An 8,407-nucleotide genomic window follows, 5' to 3' on the forward strand; every position below is an offset into this window, starting at 1 on the left:
TTGTTTATTGAATAGGATATAGTTAATTTATTTAACCTCTAATATGATTTTATTTTACATTTCCTAATTACAAATTAACTTTTTATGTACTTTTTACTTAATTAATCTTATCTAAATAATAAGTTATTCATTGTATTTATCTATACTTATAATAAATCTGTAGAGAGGCCATTTCTGTACATGAAATTTATTTAAAAAAAAACTATCAAGGGATGATAAGGGATCGCTACTGGTGCCAAAAATGCAATCAGTAAAATTTTTGTCTGTCTGTCTGTCTGTCTGTCTGTCTGTCTGTATATTCGTTATAGAAACAAAAACTACTCGACGGATTTTAACGAAATTTGGCACAATTATTCTTCCTACTCCTGGGCAGGTTATAGTATACTTTTCATTACGCTACGATCAATAGGAGTAGAGCAGTGAAGGGAAATATTGGGAAAATGGGAGAAGTTACTCCATTTTTTAAGCTTCCGTCGCGTGTGCAGCCTTAATGGTTAAAGCTACATAGAAATCATGTACGACACAAATGTTCTTAAATTATTATATAAAAATAAATTCCTCGACAGCATATGTCTATCTTTCATAGTTGACTCACAATAACACGTGAAACTTCCGGAAGCTTAGCAATTCGGCGCTTTCTGACTATATTTGTCTACTCTTACGTTTACAATACTCTCACTCATCCCTAATTACAAAAGTTCACATTATTACCTATTCAATAAAAAAAAGAATCATGTAAATCGGTGTAGAAACACCAAAGTTATACATGAAATACGCTATAAGTCATCGCGCGTGAATACAGAATCATGCCATAAGGATTATTTTTGTGTATCGGTTGCCGCGTTCGACGCGCTACGCCGCGGGAGGTATAAAAAGGCGGCGGGTCCGCGCGCGAGCTCCCCACCGATTTCGTTCTGAGCCGAGGTGCGATCTCATAGGAGACACCCTCAGGACGAACTTTAGTTTTAATTTAGTTTTAATTTAGAGCCCCGCGCTCAACCTCAGGGCAGGGGACATTAGTTCTCGCCCGAAAGTCAGGTGACGCTGTGAAGGCCAGTAGGGCCAACAGCAATACACAACACAAAAAAAAAAAAAAAAAAAGCGCGCGAGCTTCATACAATATTTGGCTGTTGATGCGAATAGACGTTTAGAGTGTTCGACCTTATTGACAGACAATAATTGTTATTTACCAACCGTGCTTTTCAGCGCGACTTTTAGTCTAAGCATATTATTAGTTAAAATTTTATTTCTTTATAAGTGAAGTAGTAGTAGGTACGCATTTTAGTTATTGTGGTAGTGTTTAATTATATTAATAGTTTATTTTCGTAATTATCATATAATAATAATTATTACTATATAAGTATATCATATAATTATTACTATATATGTAAGTAGTGTTTAATTATATACCATATTTAGTTATTATATAATATTAATAGGTTTCGTAAGTGTAAGGTAGCTTTGGTTACTGTTGATTGAAAATACACAATGCCACATAAAAAAAGACCATCTTTATCTCGAAATTCGAGAGATGCTAAGAGGATGAGAAATGCGCGTTCTCAAGAATCGGCAGAGGAAAGAGCACATCGGTTAAACTCTATGAGAGTTAGTGCCTCAACTTCTCGAGCCAATGAAAGCTCTTCAGAGAGAGAGATGCGATTAGCAGCTGACAGAGAGAGACGAGCTACATCACGGGCGTCTCAAAGCTTTTCTCAACGAGAGCTGAGGCTTACCATTGACCGAGAACAACATGTGTTATCCCGAGCAGCTGAAACTGCTTCACAGCGAGAATTGCGTCTCACAGCTGACCGCGAACGACAAACTTTATCTCGCGAGTCTGAAACATTTACTGAAAGGGAATTACGTCTCACAGCTGACCGCGAACGGCATGCATTATCTCGCGAGTCAGAAACCTTCACTGAGAGGGAATTGCGTCTCACAGCTGACCGCGAACGGCATGCATTATCTCGCGAGTCAGAAACCTTCACTGAGAGGGAATTGCGTCTCACAGCTGACCGCGAACGTCATATATTGTCTCGCGAGTCAGAAACCTTCACTGAGAGGGAATTGCGTCTCACAGCTGACCGCGAACGTCATATATTGTCTCGCGAGTCAGAAACCTCCACTGAGAGGGAATTGCGTCTCACAGCTGACCGCGAACGTCATATTTTATCTCGAGAATCTGAAACTTTTACTCAATATGAAGACCGTTTGACAAATGATAGGGTGCACCACAATATTATTAGATCTCTCGAAGATGAACATGAGCATGAACAACGACTAGAGTCGGTACGCGAACATTACAATTCTTTGAGACAAGAACGATTCATAAGTTTGTCTAATGAAAGATTAAGAATCGAAAATATTCGGTCTCTTGAAACGGACGAACAGCGAGAGGCCCGTCTTACTGCAGACAGATTTCGACATAGTCTTAATAACTTAGATGTATACATAGAAGACCAACCTAGAAATACGGTGGCATGGTCCGACAAATATAAAAGTGGGTTTGCTTATAACCTCACAATTGATTACAAATCATCTTCTGTAATAGGCGATATGAACGTGGTATGTTCTTTTTGTAATGCTTCAAAGTGGAGTAAGGAGTCGGCTGGTTTCTGTTGTTCTGGAGGCAAAATAAATTTGCCTTCATTCGAAGACCCACCGGAACCTTTGAAATCACTACTTTTGGGGGAACATGTGCAATCTAAACAGTTTTTAGACAACATTCGCACTTATAATAGTGCATTTCAGATGACATCCTTTGGTGCGCAACAAATCTCCGAAGGTCCTTTTATGCCTACTTTTAAGATACAAGGTCAAGTTTACCATTTGATAGGATCTCTTTTGCCTGAAGACCAACCTAAGTTTCTTCAAATATATTTTGTATCCGACTACGACGAACAGTCGAATATAAGAAATCAATATTTCCCGAATTTAAATGCTGAACTCATTTCACAACTTCAGAACATGTTGCATCAGGTTAATTCGTATGTATGCAGTTTTAAATCGGCATTAGAAGCTCTTCCTGGAGATCATGATAACAATTATAAAATTGTTATAAATGCCGATAGGCGTCCAACGCAGGAGCACCCTGGGCGTTACAATCCACGAATGAAGTTGCTGTGGTATTGGTCGACCAGGAATGTGATAGGCGTGATATCGTTATCCGTTCTAGAGACAATCGTTTGCAACGTATTTACGAAACCCACAGAGCTTACGACAGTTTGCAATATCCTTTGATATATTGTCGAGGGGAAGATGGTTATAATTTTGCTTTATACCAAACTGATCCGCGTACAGGCGCACCTATTTATAATAAAAAGATTTCATGCCTTCAATTTTACTGTTACCACTTGCAAGTAAGACGGAATAGGTTTGTATACTTGCAACGTTTTCGTGGCTTATTCAATCAGTTTATTGTAGACATGTACGCAAAAATTGAAACCGAAAGATTAGTTTACATACGATCTAATCAAAGGCAGCTGCGCGCTGAAGAATACGTGCACCTTCGCGACGCCATGCAGCAAGATAATGATACGGTGAATATGGGCCGTTTAGTTATTTTGCCCTCTTCTTTTACTGGTGGTCCACGCTACATGCACGAACGTACTCAAGATGCTTTTTGTTACGTGAGAAAATATGGACGTCCCGACTTATTTATTACTGTAACTACCAATCCTAAGTGGGATGAAATCACTCGGGAGCTTCTTGAGGGTCAAGCACCGCATGACCGTCATGATATCATCGCAAGAGTTTTTCATTTAAAATTAAAATCAATGATAGATCTACTTACCAAAGATAACATTTTTGGAGAAGTATTATGTTACATGTATAGTGTTGAATGGCAAAAACGCGGCTTACCCCACGCACATATCCTGGTTTGGTTAAAAGATAAGGTTCGACCTAATGATGTAGACAGTTTAATCAGTGCTGAAATTCCAAGTCCGATTGCAGATCCTGAGTTATACGACATTGTTAAATCTCATATGATACACGGTCCATGTGGTGTATTTAACGGAAATTCTCCTTGCATGCAAGACGGTCGTTGCACTAAAAGATATCCAAAAGCCTTAGTGGATGAAACTGTAACAGGACATGATGGATACCCATTATATCGTCGCCGTTCAAGAGATACTGGTGGTTTCACTGTTGAAAAGCGAGTATCTGGACAACAGGTTATTTTAGACAATAGGTGGGTCGTTCCGTATTCTCCTGTGTTGTCCAGAGCATTTCAAGCTCACATAAATGTTGAAATGTGTAATAGTGTAGAGTCAATAAAATATATTTGTAAGTACATTAATAAGGGCAGTGACCAAGCTACATTTGCTTTGAGAAATGAACATGATGAAGTTACAAGATATCAGTCAGGCAGATATATAAGTTCTTCAGAAGCTGTGTGGCGGATCTTAAGTTTCAACATTCATGAAAGATTTCCACCTGTGACTCATCTGGATGTTCATCTTGAAGGTGGTCAACGTATATATTTCAACGCCGAAAATGTCACAGAACGGTTAGAGAACCCTAGACAAACAACTTAATTAGCATTCTTTCGACTTTGCCAAACTGATGATTTTGCAAAATCTCTTTTATATGAGGAAGTTCCATCGTATTATACCTACGATAAGCAACGAGGTGTCTTTAATCGAAGACGCCGTGGCAGGCCTGTAGATGGTGAGTCAGGTATTTTCAAAGAACATGTTCTTGGCAGAGTATACGCCGTTCATCCTAACAACGCTGAGTGTTTCTATTTGCGATTATTATTACATACTGTGCGAGGACCACTCAATCAATCAAACAATCATTTATAGATTTGAGAAAAGTAGACGATGTTGTTTTTCCCACTTATCATGCAGCTTGCCAAGCGCGTCATTTGCTAGAAAATGATCAGCATTGGGATGACGCTTTAGCAGAATCCTGTGTTGGTGATAATCCAAGACGGTTACGTAATTTATTTGTAACATTACTCACATTTTGTAATTTGTCAGATGCTGTACAATTATGGGAAAAATATAAAAACAAATTTTCAGAAGACTTTCTTAGAAATATATCTAACAACGATGAAGGCACAACTAATGATAATTTCCGTGATCTTGCCATAAATCAGTGCTTATTAGCTCTTCAGGATGAGTTAACAGCAGTTGGCGGTAAATCACTATGTGAATATGGTTTGCCAACACCAACCTCAGTCGGAGAAGTAACTAATAGGGAATATTCCGCAGAGATTAGCTACAACTTAATGGAACTGCTGACAACATTAGAAAACGGTATCCCAATAATGACTGCAGAACAACGTTCAGTTTATGATCGCGTGTGCAGAAGTGTCCAAAATAATTTGGGAACAATATGGTTTTTAGATGCACCTGGAGGAACTGGAAAGACCTTTTTGACTAAATTAATATTGGCTTATGTTCGAAATCAACGTAAAATAGCTCTTGCCGTAGCTTCATCCGGGATAGCTGCAACATTGCTACCAGGAGGTAAAACGGCTCACACAATGTTCAAAATACCAATTGATTTAGATTGCACGGAAAGTCCAACCTGTAGTATTTCAAGAAATAGTGACAAAGCTAAGGTATTACGCGAGTGTAATTTAATCATATGGGATGAATGTACGATGGCCCATCGAAAAGCAGTAGAAGCAGTAGATAGAACTTTAAGGGATATAAGACAAAATGATCGACCAATGGGCGGTATCACGGTTTTATTTTGTGGTGATTTCCGACAAACCTTACCGGTAATACCACGGGGAACCCGAGCTGATGAGGTTAGGGCTTGCCTGAAAAGCTCTTATTTGTGGCGTGATATACAGTCGGTGCATTTGACTATAAACATGCGAGTGAGAACTGGAGATAACCCGGATGATAGTCAATTTTCTGATACATTATTAAAGATTGGTGAAGGTACCTATCCACAACTACACCAAGGAAAACTTATTCTGACGCCTGAATTATGTTGTATAGTGCAATCTCAATCACATCTTATATCGTCAGTTTACGGTGACGTAACAAATATATTGAATAGGGACAATTCTTGGCTATGCGAAAGATCTATTTTAACTCCTCGCAATGATCAGGCAACTGAGATTAATAACAAAATACTGTCGAACATACAGGGGGAAAGCAAAGTTTATAGATCAATAAATAGAATGGTCGATGAACAAGAAACTATTAATTACCCGATAGAATTTTTAAATTCTTTAAATATGCCCGGACTTCCTTCTCACGAAATTTGTTTAAAAATTGGCATTCCGATTATTCTACTCCGAAATTTAAGACCACCAAAACTTTGCAATGGAACTCGACTAAAAGTAACCCAGTTGCAACAAAATATAATCGAGGCTCAAATTTTAACAGGTTGCGGTGCAGGAGAAACCGTCTTTATTCCCAGAATACCCTTAATACCAAATCATTTTCCATTCCAATTTAAAAGGACGCAATTCCCAGTTTCGGTGTGTTATGCAATGACAATTAATAAGGCTCAAGGGCAGACTTTTCATGTTGCCGGAGTAGATCTCTGTGTCAGTTGTTTCTCTCATGGTCAGTTATACGTTGCTCTTTCCCGTGTTAGCAGTTCTAGAAATCTTTATGTTCACGTGCCGGACGGGTCAACTTTCAATATAGTTTACCCGGAAGCTTTGCGCTAAAGTATTTTGGTTCTATAGGTACTTAAGCCCCATGTGAACGTGATGAAAATAATATTACCAATACATTTTAATTTAATAACACACAAGGAGTTACACGTTGACGAAGTCACAGGCACAGCTATCTATACTTTTCTGCCGGAAGTCACTATTCCACGCGGACGAAGTCGCGGGCAAAAGCTAGTTAATAATAAGTATAGTGATTGTATTTTAAACAGGTCCAGTTTTTATTTTGAATGTAATGTATTTAATAATAAAACAAATTTATTATTACAACCAATTTTTTTTATTATATAAATTAAAACATTTACATTTATAATCAAACAAAATCCATTATTAAAAAAAATATATATAATTTAGTAGAGGTATGTACATAAGGACAAAAATAAAAAACTGCAGGTAAAATAGGATTTCTTATGTATTACAAAAAAGAATTTCACGAATTAAAAAATCAAAAAATAAAGCAAGAAACTCATAACTGATTGATTACAATGAAGTCAATTAATGATAATAATAGAAATCTGTAAAATGATAATTTTACAGTGGTTTTTATGCCATAAGGTTTTTCCACATTTTTTCTTATAGCTTTATTACTACTCCACACACATGAAGCTTAATAATTCTTCTAATTCCAGCCACAGTCAGTCTGTTTTAATTCGGCCTTGAGTCTCTTGCTGGGGCCTCGTTATATTGCCATAACTAGAACAAGTTAAAACTATTAGAAAAGTAAAGGGTATATTGAATAAGTAAAAAATAAAATACAATTATGTTTTGTTTGTTTCGTAAATGGTAATATTAGTTCGTGTCGCATATCACATCATTGTTTATGTTTCAAACTTTCAAGTGTCAAAGTATTAGAAATTTTCAAATAAAGAATATTTATGAAATAACTAATAATTATCGTACCTTTTCATGAATTCCAATAAAGCTGCAAATTCTTCTGGGCTTGCTTAAGATTTATATTCCATTCTATAAAAGTTATCACACCATTTAAGGTATCTTTTATCCTTAAGCAGGATAATAATATATAATTTCGAGTCACAGTAATGTTACGTTCCGCAATGGAATATTGTCATAAAGGAATTACTAATTACATGCACCCATCCTACTTCATTTACTTATTATATCACAAATTCTTCCAAATTTCAAATTAAAACAAGAGTTTATCTTGCGTATAAAGTTTACAAATGCAACTTTGATGTTAATTTGACGTTAGTAAGAACGCTAACCATAGATTAAAGTGTAGGTTTTTTCTAAGTTCATTGTAGAATGAGCGACCGACTCAGTCGTGTCAATTTGGCTAGCTACTTATCGTTTTCTATAATCGCTTACGCCGAAGCGTTAACGATTGTAGAAAGAGATTCGATACGAAACGAATGTAACTTGGCTAGGCCCTCTGGTTCGCGTCGCACAAATATTTTTCAATCTCTGGACCATATGTAACGCCAACCACATCTCTTTCCTTCTTCTTTAGCCCTGTGAAATAGCTGTCGATTGGTAGCCGTTAATCGCTCGTTAATGTAGATGCGTTTCGGCGGTCCCTCCATGCCCGACGTATCTATAATGCGCCGCACTCGTGCCGCTTGTATAATATCGTTTCTCAGTGTACGCCACGCCAGTCTGACCACTACGGGCCTCGGACGCGTATGCTCGCCATTGAGTGCTACGCTTCGCCTTGGTCCGGCTCGCTCGGCGCTAACTACATCACGGACGTCAATTTTGTCAATTGATCATTGGCACATAAACAGTAATTATTATTGTACTTGC

At 37.5% G+C, this 8,407-nt stretch overlaps 1 long non-coding RNA gene across 1 annotated transcript; it reads right to left on the reverse strand.

Annotated features, from left to right (window-relative positions):
- Positions 1 to 7,040: 7,040 nt before the first annotated feature.
- On the reverse strand, positions 7,041 to 8,040 carry LOC124542668. The gene is made up of 2 exons (XR_006967338.1): positions 7,547 to 8,040; positions 7,041 to 7,339 (listed from the first exon to the last, which is right to left on the reverse strand). It is a non-coding gene; the product is annotated as an uncharacterized LOC124542668 (long non-coding RNA).
- Positions 8,041 to 8,407: the final 367 nt, after the last annotated feature.

The sequence above is a fragment of the Vanessa cardui genome, chromosome W (genome assembly GCF_905220365.1).
Source record: "Vanessa cardui chromosome W, ilVanCard2.1, whole genome shotgun sequence".
NCBI lineage: Eukaryota > Metazoa > Arthropoda > Insecta > Lepidoptera > Nymphalidae > Vanessa > Vanessa cardui.